The sequence below is a fragment of the Puntigrus tetrazona genome, chromosome 7, assembly GCF_018831695.1.
Source record: "Puntigrus tetrazona isolate hp1 chromosome 7, ASM1883169v1, whole genome shotgun sequence".
NCBI lineage: Eukaryota > Metazoa > Chordata > Actinopteri > Cypriniformes > Cyprinidae > Puntigrus > Puntigrus tetrazona.
In genome coordinates, this window is record NC_056705.1 from 12,885,309 (window position 1) to 12,897,242 (window position 11,934).

Consider the following 11,934-nt stretch of genomic DNA (forward strand, 5'->3'; position numbering starts at 1 on the left):
CAAATTGTGTTTCATTACATTACTTAAAAGAGCTTACCTGTCGGTTTGGCGCGATGAGAAAACTCAGTTCAGATCTTCGCTTGGGAAGGAAGGAACATTAAAAAGGGTTGATAGCATGTTAAACAACTTGGTTTGGAAAAATAAAACACATTATGTTAGGAAATCAGTATTAATGAATCCAGCAAAACAGGGGTAAGTGGGACTTTACTACATTAAACAACAAAATGTTTCTCAAAGGTCCCTCTTCACTCTGGAATATTATCCCCGACTATATTTTCTCTAAAGTTGGTGGCCTGAATTTTCTACTGCTTTGCAATTGTAATGTTTCAAAGATCCTATCAAACTTTCTCATTTTCATAAACGGATGTTCTTGCCCCTCATATACAAGCGTTTTCTCACACCGATATTATTTATGGAATGTGAATATTTTGCACAGTAAATTTTGAAATCCGAAATCAACACCAATAGTGTTCAACACTTTCAAAGTGTACATATGGGAACCACCCACAAAGTGTTAACTCAACACTTTTAAAAGTGTTGCTTCTTAACACCAACACAGTGTTACAATGAACACCGAGAGAGTAAAATATTAACAGCAATGAAAATAACAACACTGTTGTAGAGTTGAGTGCAGCTTTGTAGCAAACACTGGGAGTGTCAAAATTCTACACTCTTCCGGTGTTGGACTAACACTATGGAAAAATGGAAACTACGGTCTCCTCAACCTTATCGGAGTCATAGATTACACCATCCTGGTGCTGATAGTACACCTTTTTAGTAACAAAATGAAACACTAAAGGATGTTGCCTTTTTTTTCTCCTCTTGTTAATGGTCTCTATCCATTACACTATCAGAAAATAATACATTTACTGAAATAAACATCACTATTTAACTCCCTTTAAAACTTTATTCCACCACAAAACATTAAGCCATCAAGTCAGTGCCTTAAATATAACAGTCCAAAACTATGTACAATAGACTGTCGTTGCCATAGGACATTTGTAAATCAAATGGCTTGTAGAAATACAACTCTTCAGTTTTTTTGAGTACAAGACTGTTCTCTTGTGCAACAACATTGAAGGCATGGAGATGTTTGACAAACTCTGATTCCATACATGATGCCAACAAATACATTCCTCATTCAAAATCATAACTGGCGCTGAAAACAAAATGGACCTTGGAAGAGTTCATCAATTGCGGCTAGTGAAGATGCCTGACAAGGGATGACCTTTTTATCCACCACAATGAAGAACTTGCTGATGATTTCTTTGCTGCTCCTGAGGCAAGAATGTATGGCTGACGATTCTCTTCCATCTCACGGTGTTCCTGTATACTCCGGCATGCCTGAATGAGGTGGGAAAAAAAAAGATCAAGATCAATAACGACATAACTACAGCAATATTTATCATCATAAATATATATATAAATAAATTGAACATAGTAAAGAACAGGAGACAATCCGGGAAGAAAAGTATATACAGGCTATTAGTTTAAGTTTAGCTTGAGATCATTTATCAATTGATCCATTTCAGAGTTTACCTGATCAATTTGAAGTATACTGTATATAGCCCTCGTCACCAAGTGTCACCAGTGCAGTTACCAACTTTGTGAAATACCACAAGATCAGAATCAGAATCACTTTATTGCCAAGTACGTCCACTGACCTGTTTGCTCTGTAGGCAAACTGCAGGGGTCCAGTAAGGGTCCTGTAAAGTCCTTCAGATAACCCAAAACCAGTTTTTCCAAATGATTTCATGACCACAGACGTCAGAGCCACGGGTCTGAAATCATTAAGTCCATTAATTTTGGGTTTCTTTGGGATGGGGATGATGGTGGAGCGTTTGAAGCATGAAGGTACTACACACAGCTCCAATGATCTGTTGAAGATCTGAGTGAAGATGGGGGCCAGTTGGTCAGCACAGGTTTTCAGACAGGCTGGAGTCACACCGTCTGGGCCTGGTGCCTGCCTTCTTTTGCTCTTCCTGAAGACCTGGCACACGTCATCTTAGCTGAGTTGAAGGGCAGGTGTGGGGGAGGGAGATTACAGGAGGTGAGAATGGTTCCTTTTCAAACCTGCAGTAGAACTTCGTTCAGGTCGTCTGCCAGTTGTTGATTTGCCACAGTGCTGGGGGATGGTGCCTTGTAATTGGTGATGTCTTTCAGACCTCTCCACACAGAAGCGGTGTCACTAGAGGAGAACTGAGTGCGAAGCTTTTCCAAATAATTCCTCTTCGCCGCTCTGATCTCCTTCTCTAGTGTGTACTTGGCCTGCTTATACAAGGCTCTGTCCCCAATCCCATGAGCATCTTCTTTGGCTTGTGGAGCTGACTGAGTTGAGCAGTGAACCATGGTTTGTCATTGTTGTATGTTAAATAAGTCCTGGTAGGAATGCATACAGTATGTCCTCACAGAAACTGATATATGATGTTACCGTTTCTGTGAGCTCGTCCAGATCTGTGGCAGCAGCTTCAAAGACAGTCCAATCAGTGAGAGAGAAGCAGGTTTGTAAATCCCACTCTGCTTTGTTAGTCCATCTTTTTACAGTCCCAAGTACAGGTTTAGCTGGTTGGACAGGTAACGTGCTGTCTGAATTTTGGCAGTTCGCGTGAGAGGTTGGCTTTTTTTAAAGTCCCCGAGAAGGATTCAAACAGAGTCCGGTGTTGTTGCCCAGTCTCTGTGATCAGATCGACGAGTTTTTGTAAAGCCAGGCTCACGTGCGCTGCGGAGGATGTAAACACACACCAGAATAAAGCGAGCAAAACTCCCGCGGCGAGTAGAAAGGCTTGCAGTTAATGAAGAGCGCTTCTACATCGGCGCAGCACATCTTCTTTAACACAGTTACATCTGTACACTACCTTTCCTTGATGTAAAAGCCGCGTTCCGTCGCGCGCGATTTCCCGTTAATTCTGCGACGCGATCCGCTCTAAACAGCTGAAAGCCGGCAGACTTAATCGTTGTCTGGAATCGCAGCGTTTAGCCAGGTTTCCGTGAAACACAGAGCAGCAGAGTTCTATTCAAATCCCTATTAGTCTGGGTAAGCAGAAGAAGTTTGTCCATTTTGTTGGGTAGAGAGCGGAGGTTCGCCAGGTGAAAGCTGGGCAACGGCGTTCGGAGTCCGCGTTGTCTGAGTTTCACAAGCGCGACGGCCCGTTTCCCGTCTGCGCGGCTGAACTACGATGTTCAACAAAACGTCGGAATAATCAAAAACGGTGAAATGTTTTGTGGAGTGGTCTGCAGATGTTCAGCAGTTCCTCCCTGGTAAAAACGATGGGGTTTGATAAACAAAAAACAGGAAAAACTAACAAAAACAATACGAGCACTTGAGAGCTAAGCACTGAGGCTGCCATTCGCGGCGCCATCTTGGTCAACAGCCTGAGAGATACTGATCTTTTGGGTTTTCTTTCTTCCTGAAGCCTGGGGTCATAAAAGATGCAGGAGTAGAAGGAAGGAAGGAAGGAAGATATGTCACTGTCCCATTCTGAAAAACACAGAACACATGTTAAATGTTTACAATACAACAAGTCTGGTATATTTTAACTGCAAAGCCTTACTAAAAGTAAAGTTACTTCTGTACAACTCTACCTGGAGAATCCTGGGCTTCACTGCCTTCTCTGTTCAGATTGGAAGATGATTGCTTTGAAAGCTGTTGGCCACCTTTCCAAAAGTCTGGAAGCAGTTTCAGACCCAAAGAGGAGCGTGAAGTCTTGAAGAATCTACAGCAGAAGAAAACATGTCAAGAAATGACCACAGAACATTCAATATATAGCATATTGTTTCGCTTTAAATATGTAAAGAAGAAAGTTCATACCAATCCTTTAGTATCCAGAAATCAAGGAAAAACTGAAAGAACAGTGGTGGACCTCTCTGGATCATGGACAAGGCGCTGTCTGTATTCAAGCGTTGCCCTCATCTTCTGCATGATGACCTCACTTTCACTTTGTATGATTCATCAAAGAGATGGCCTCTAGACTTTGGTCATTATCCAGCTGATCTTCATAGTAGCACAGCTGTCTGTCAAGCAGAGGGCCTCCCTTTCCTGTTTTTGGATCATCCTTATCTGCAGGTTTTGTCCCCCTTTGTACGGTCTTGAGGCGCCACGACAAGAATCCAGTGTTTTTTTGGCCATCATAAAAATGTCCCTGACAAAATGAAATTCAGAAAAAAATTCAAAACTTACCCTCCTTGAAAATGACAACATCTTAGTAAAACATTAAAAAAAAAAAAAAAAAAAAAAAAAAAAAAAGACAAAAGAACAATAGTGCAAGTTCTGATCACAGATAATGACTTACATATCCACTCCTCCTTTGGGATCTCAGTGACAGAAACAAGGTGATAATTCCCAAACCATACTTCTGTTTTGTAAGTCGAAAGAAAGTAATTTGCTTAGAACTGAAACAGAAAAACAAACTGAAATTTACTTCAGGATACAGAGCCCTAAAATATTAGTCTACAAACAATTACTAGAGACCTAAAATATTAATCTACAAATAATTACTACAATTACACAGCCATGGTGGAATTATTTTTACAATAATTCTATTTATTATATATTTTTTTATTATTTTTAAAATTGGGCTGCACGCGGACGTAGCGTGCAAGCCTGCAACCCCTTCCTTCCATGAAGAACGTTACATAACGGGACAGCCTTTTATTAACATAATTTGTGCTTAAAGGCCTAGTCTCACAGAAGCACGGTGAAGGGAATCAAGCGGAATCTTGAATTAAAATTGTATTTTTTTTTTTTTTTTTAGTCTGATGATAATCAATTTCAGTGGTAGAATTAGCCGAGGATGTGCATCGGAAATAATATTCCTGAACGCGCTTATGACTAACGTTACAGTAAATTAAAAGCAATAGCCATATGCGAGGCGCCACGAAACACGAATCGAATCATAATAAAGGTTTTACATAATTTAACTTGTACAGTGGAATGATATGGTAAGTCACAAAAATCACGTTAGGGCTCGCTGGCTGTGTAATGATAGTTAATCATTAATAAAGTTATTTTTGATCGAACAAGATAAGCCTACGGTTAAAAAAATGATAAATACTTGAATTAACTTGTATGATTTCTCTCATTAATATGTATTAAGAAGTTAAAATATCAGACTTACCACCACACTTCGCACAGAGGTAAAATGGCGTCTGTCCGCATGTAGTCCGGTTCAATCAAGACGTTTTTACGTAATAAACTGGGGTGTGGCTTAGTTAACTCTAAAGGAGAGTTAACGCTTGAAACGACGCAAAATAACTTTCTCTTTTAAGTTGGACACCTCTTTAACTCACAAGGCAGACTTTATAACTATTCCGATTTCTTACGGAAATATAATATTCCTGTGTCTGCCAATGAATATGCTGTAGTTTTCAATGCCATTCCTTCTGGTGTATCCTTTCTGTTGCTATAGGTACCACGTCCCCCTGGCCATGCGCTAACTCTCTGTCTTTAACTGACACGATGATCGGGAAAGTGTGCTTCTCTGTAGACCAACAAAAATATAACTAGAAAATCTGAGCTCTCTTCCAGAAAGAGATAGCAACAATCCCTTATGTAATTCCATACTGGAAAATTAAAGTGGAGAATACACCTTGGGAGAAAGTATGCACTCTGCCTCATAAATATCTGCTTACCAATAAAATAAAGGAAATAACATTTAAGCTGATTCACAAATGTTACCCTACTTAGATCTTTCTTAAGAAATATAAGTCCGATATTGAAGTGAAGCGCAGTTTTTGTGATTCATCTGAAGAAGACTTCATTCGTTTGTTTTGGCTGTGCACCTACACAGAAACATTTTCATCACATTTTTAGCATTCATCCAATCTTATTTTGTGAGTGACTTTTTATTTTTGTTTAAGAGATGCTTTCTTTTGGAACATATGACTACTCAAAAGAAAATACAGGGAAATATTAGAGAATTCATTTGTGGTTTCTGTTAGCTAAATTTCATATTCATAAACAAAAGTTTACTGGCTCTAAACCTCAGTTAAAATTTATTTGGACAAATATATGGAAACTATAATCTGTGTATAAAACTGTATTCATCCTTTGTGTCTTAAGATGTACACTCATTGTTTTATGGGTTTTTTTTTTTTTTTTTTTTTTTTTTTTTGTTAACTCCAGGCAAATCTGAATGTATATTCTTTTGTTAGTAGTAGTATTATTTTATTATTATATTATATTTATTATTATTATATAATATTATATATTTATTATTTAAAAAAAAAAAAAAAAAATCAGCGCGTGACTTCAGTGACGTCACCGAACTTTTAGAACGTGTCGCCCTACTATTTAAAGGATTCGAATTTTAGAACTCATTTTGTTGGTTGAAGTTTTAGTGTAGTGTTTCGCTGAGTGGAAAAAAACAACCTGTTGTAATGGGACTGTTTTCAAAACTAAAGAAAGCGTTTAAAGGAGCGTGTGCACACGAACCCGACCCCTGTGTGCTGCTCAAATACTCCCCGTCAGGCCGGAACGCCATCCTCATCCTCACGATGAGACGCCTGGTGCTGCTGCCGATGAGATAGGGAGAGAAGAGGCAGGGAGACCAAAGTTCTGGGGATGTCGCCTTCTTCACTTTTTCCGCCGAAAAGCTGGGAAATACAACCTGGCCAAGGCTGAGGAAGTCTGCCAGAAGGAGGCGGCATTGTATCGGAGACTTAATGATGGTAAAATCACAGACGATGATTGAAGTTTTGATTCAAGGGAGATTCTTTAATTAGGGAATGTTTTGATGTTTTTGTGTACAATTGAAAAAAAAAAATCACTTGTTCACATACTTAAGATAGCACTGTCTAAATCGTCCATAATTGTTACTGAGCATTTTTTCCACTTCGTGATTAATATTCCATCTGTAGGTCAGACTTCTCTACAACAGGGATGTGTTGTTGTCGAGATCCATGATCATCAAGACCCTCCAGTCTCTGAAGTCCTCCCTGCTATAGAGAAACTGCTGGAGCCGGACGTCCCCCAACAACTGGATGTCAACATTCCAGCTAGTTTGAATGAAGAGGACAAAGTGGAAGAGCTGGCCAAGGGTAAGTTTACTGACATTATAACCCCATTCTCACTTTCCCGGTGAAGAGATTTGAAAGTAGTAGGCCTCATTGCCAAGCCTGACAGTAAAAATCTTGATTCAGAAACACATTCATGTAATGTAATTAAAAGGTATACTGTAATTTGAGTGTGCAATATTTTATTCATATTACTCGTGTTCCCCTCTTTAGATCAGATTTGTCTGCAGGATAATTGCACTGAAGACAATGAAGTGGAGGAGCAAGACGACAGTACGAATATTAAATATATGAATATTAGTAGAAATGATAGAATGCGTATTTTTGCTAACTGCATTTGTTTGTCTTATAAATAGATCACGTATTCTGGCAATACGAATTTTTAGGCCCCAGCTGGGTAAAGGAGGCGGTGGCTGTGTGTATGCAGCGACTCGCTGCACGGATGGCCTTAAGGTTTGATTTTTTTCTTTTTTACCTATGAAACCTTCCATACTTGTTTGGTATTGGTGACTGGAATGATCTCTGTGCACCAGATAATTGACTGTTCTAGCTTTGTTTGAACAGGTGGCTGTGAAGATTGCGAAAAGACTCAGATATGCCATATATCAGAATTGTGAATAGCTTGTGCTCTCTATAATGTTGCTTCTCAGTCGTTGTTTTTCGGTTTCTAGCGTCTTATATCATGTGAAATCTAAGAAACCACCTTCAACTAAACATCATGCTTTCTTTTAGCCTGGCCATCCCAGTCGCCTCCCTTGGAGATTGGCCTTACACTCTTGGCCAATGAGGACCCCAGCGTTCCATACATAATCAAACTCCTGGATTGGCAGGACAACCCGGACTACTATGTCATGGTCTTGGAGCGACCCATGTGCCTAGCATGAGCCTGTTTAGTTTCGTGAAGGTCCGTCAAAGGCTCAGAGAGGGGCAAGCACAACATTTTATGTGGCAGGTCCTTCAGGCCGCTAACATTTGCTGCGAGCGCGGGGTCTTCCATAGAGACATAAAACTGGAAAACCTCCTGGTGAACCCAGACACATTGGAGGTTAAGTTGATCGACTTTGGATGCGGCGAGCTCATGAAGGACACTGACTATGTGACCTTCAGTGGTAAGTTTTACGATTTGCTAGCAGGTCGTTTAGCTCCCGGAAACACACCTAGCTGTAGAAATGCATTAAATATCAAACCCCTTTCTTCCAGGTACAGAAATATTCTGTCCACCGGAGTTCAGTATCAACGGCAGCTACCATGCAAAGCCGGCGACGGTTTGGTCTTTAGGGATCCTGCTGTTCGTCATGGTGTGTGGTTATTATCAGACGACGAAGACCTGCAAGAGATCAGCAAGAATACGTGGTCGAAACTGATCTGTCAAAGGTAAGATCTTCATCAAAGATGACCAAATATGAAAGTATGCTATTTAGAAACGTGATATAAAAAAGTGGAACATACAAGTTCATAATCATCTCTCAACTTTTGACCAGAATGCTGCCAGATGATTTGTGATTGTCTGCAGCCGGATCCCCAGCAGAGACTTCTTCTGGAGGATATGCAGCTCCATGACTGGTTTATGGTACCAAGATTAGAATTTGCTAAATGTTGTTTTCTTTTTCATATTTGCTCCAAATGTCATGTATTAAGATAAATAACACTGATTTATGTTTTGTTTCAGGTCGTGGAGTAAGAAAACTCCTGCCCGTCTAGAAGTGCCTGGCACCTTGAAGTGGCATCATTTATATTTAGAATTTGTGTTAGATAAATATGTGTTAAGACAATTGTTTTAAAATATTATCCGAGATAAAGTATGATATAGTAACAGTTACATAAGTATAATATATTCTAAAAAAAAAAAAAAAAAAAAAAAAAAAATGTACAGAAGTATAAGAATAGAGCAAGTAGATATAAGTATGATATTATAATCGTTTTATTTCGATGTTAAGTATTAAGATATTTGTAGTTGTATTAAGACATGTATTCAATGTGTTATATTACCAAATGCAAAAAAAATAAATAAAAATGAATAAAATCAAAAAGAAAATACATTTATTCAGCACTACAGTCATCCATGACACAAACAATCAGTGTAGAATGTACAGAAATATTCAGAAATGTCAAAATGACATAACTCATGTACACTTCACACAAAAACACATCCCATGTTAGCTTGACAGAATTTTGGATTGGAGTTGAATTGAATCAAAACTGTGTATGCCATGTCGGTTGACAACACATACATTGTACACACATTACTGACATTAGCCACTTCCCACAAATTTCAGTACAACTGACTTGATTATAAAGCTGAAAATGTATGTATTCCTTTGTGATGCCAACTATATATTTATTTTGAAATGCTCAAAGAGTTTTATATATTTATATTGGTAATTCAGGTGATTCCAAAGGTTTTCTTTCCGTATATGAAATCCCTGCTTAAGGTCACAGTTAAATCACCAGTGCTGCATCTTTGGAACAGGAGCCAAACATGATTAAATGTAGGCATAATAAAAATGACAAAAATTGAATAGAAACACAGAAAACATCACATCAAAATTTCATGTAGTTGCTGCTCAGTAGTGACATTACCACGATTAACAGAAGCACCACGTCCCAGCCATAAATGAGCACAGTTTTTACAGCTTGACTACATCCAAAGTTTTTTTCCCCCATTAATAGACCTGTGTCACGGTGTGTTTCAAGGAAGGAGCACTCGACGAGAATGTGACATTAACAGTTTTAATCTTCTACAAACAAACTGAATATAACGAGATCGGACAAACTGAACTGAAATAAACAGGAACTATATACACGTGACGTCCTTACCTGTCCATCATAACACATAACGCTTGATGATTTACAGTGTGGGGAAGGGAACCAAAAAACAATACTCAGGCTGGCAAGTGACAAACATCAGAACGAATACAATACGCAAGGATAGCGAAGCAAGTAGCAATCTGAACAGCAACAAAATGGGGGGCTCTATACGCAACATCCCAGTGAAAGATCAAGTTACATACTTAGGAATTCTAATTAATGAAGATAAAATAACAGGAAGTAAATTCAATTGACACTTTAATAGCGAAAACTCAAAAGAAGTTTAACTCATGGTTGCAAAGAGCCTCATCAATAAGAGATTTTGGTGTTAAAACAACTCTTTAAGAGTTAAATTCAACACTGGACCCGAGTGTATTTGGTCCCACTCAGATTTGGTGATAAAATGACCCTTAAAAGTGTCCGATTTTCAGAGTAAAATTAACTGCGATTGGAGTAAAAAATTAACACTGCTCAACACTTAGTAGTGTTACTGCAATTTAACACTACAAGATATCCCATTCATTAAGTAGTTAAAAAATTAACTACAGTGCACTTTAACCAGAGAGTGAAATATTGACAAAGTCAGCGCTTACATCGTTTTCTTAATAGAAAAAAAAAAAGAAAAGAAAACTGCTTCATTAACTAAACATTTATTAAAACACTGTCAGGCTTCAACACATACATGACATCTTAAAAAACATCACATCTGCATAAAATGATAATAGGGCACTATATGCAGTACAGAATCTGTTGTGCCATATTTCACCTGAAAAGAACAGCTCATTAACATTCACTACTTTTAAAACTCTGTCTGGATGCAGTCTGACTGTAAATGCATGGAAATGGTTCTCAAAACAGAGGGTTTCCATCAGTATTCCACATAACAGTACATTGTCATCTTTCACAGCAATAGTCTTGATCTTACAAAACACAGCATCTCCAAGTTTCACCTTAACCAGCATAGTCTGTAAAATGTGAGAGAGTATTACACAGATTAAAGTGTGAAATGTTAAGTATTCTGTGAAATTCTGTTGCAATAGGTTGCATGGTCACCTCTGTTTTTCTAATCAGAATTGGTCATACAAGGTAACCAATTTACAATTGTAAATTACAAGGTAATTTAGCTTATTTTCTAATATAGCATATAAACCCATAACACCAATAAAAATAATCGGCATTTCCCAAATAAACCAACAAAACTACATACACCAACTGCATCAAAATACAACACATGCAGTCACATTAGCACATTCAGTCACACAAAATATTCAAATTGTGTTTCATTACATTACTTAAAAGAGCTTACCTGTCGGTTGGCGCGATGAGAAAACTCAGTTCAGATCTTCGCAGGGGAAGGAAGGAACATTAAAAGGGTTGATAGCATGTTAAACAACTTGGTTTGGAAAAATAAAACACATTATGTTAGGAAATCAGTATTAATGAATCCAGCAAAACAGGGGTAAGTGGGACTTTACTACATTAAACAACAAAATGTTTCTCAAAGGTCCCTCTTCACTCTGGAATATTATCCCCGACTATATTTTCTCTAAAGTTGGTGGCCTGAATTTTCTACTGCTTTGCAATTGTAATGTTTCAAAGATCCCTATCAAACTTTCTCATTTTCATAAACGGATGTTCTTGCCCCTCATATACAAGCGTTTTCTCCACACCGATATTATTTATGGAATGTGAATATTTTGCACAGTAAATTTTGAAATCCGGAAATCAACACCAATAGTGTTCAACACTTTCAAAGTGTACATATGGGAACCACCCACAAAGTGTTAACTCAACACTTTTAAAAGTGTTGCTTCTTACAACACCAACACAGTGTTACAATGAACACCGAGAGAGTAAAATATTAACAGCAATGAAAATAACAACACTGTTGTAGAGTTGAGTGCAGCTTTGTAGCAAACACTGGGAGTGTCAAAATTCTACACTCTTCCGGTGTTGGACTAACACTATGGAAAAATGGAAACTACGGTCTCCTCAACCTTATCGGAGTCATAGATTACACCATCCTGGTGCTGATAGTACACCTTTTAGTAACAAAATGAAACACTAAAGGATGTTGCCTTTTTTTCTCCTCTTGTTAATGGTCTCTATCCATTA

At 38.3% G+C, this 11,934-nt stretch overlaps 2 long non-coding RNA genes across 2 annotated transcripts; one reads left to right on the forward strand and one right to left on the reverse strand.

The window, feature by feature from the left end:
• Positions 1-3,289: 3,289 nt before the first annotated feature.
• LOC122348248 lies at positions 3,290-3,922 on the reverse strand. Its single transcript, XR_006251288.1, has 3 exons — positions 3,809-3,922; positions 3,583-3,713; positions 3,290-3,478 (listed from the first exon to the last, which is right to left on the reverse strand). It is a non-coding gene; the product is annotated as an uncharacterized LOC122348248 (long non-coding RNA).
• Positions 3,923-6,525: 2,603 nt separating this feature from the next.
• On the forward strand, positions 6,526-7,282 carry LOC122348237. The gene is made up of 3 exons (XR_006251284.1): positions 6,526-6,666; positions 6,856-7,035; positions 7,225-7,282. It is a non-coding gene; the product is annotated as an uncharacterized LOC122348237 (long non-coding RNA).
• Positions 7,283-11,934: the final 4,652 nt, after the last annotated feature.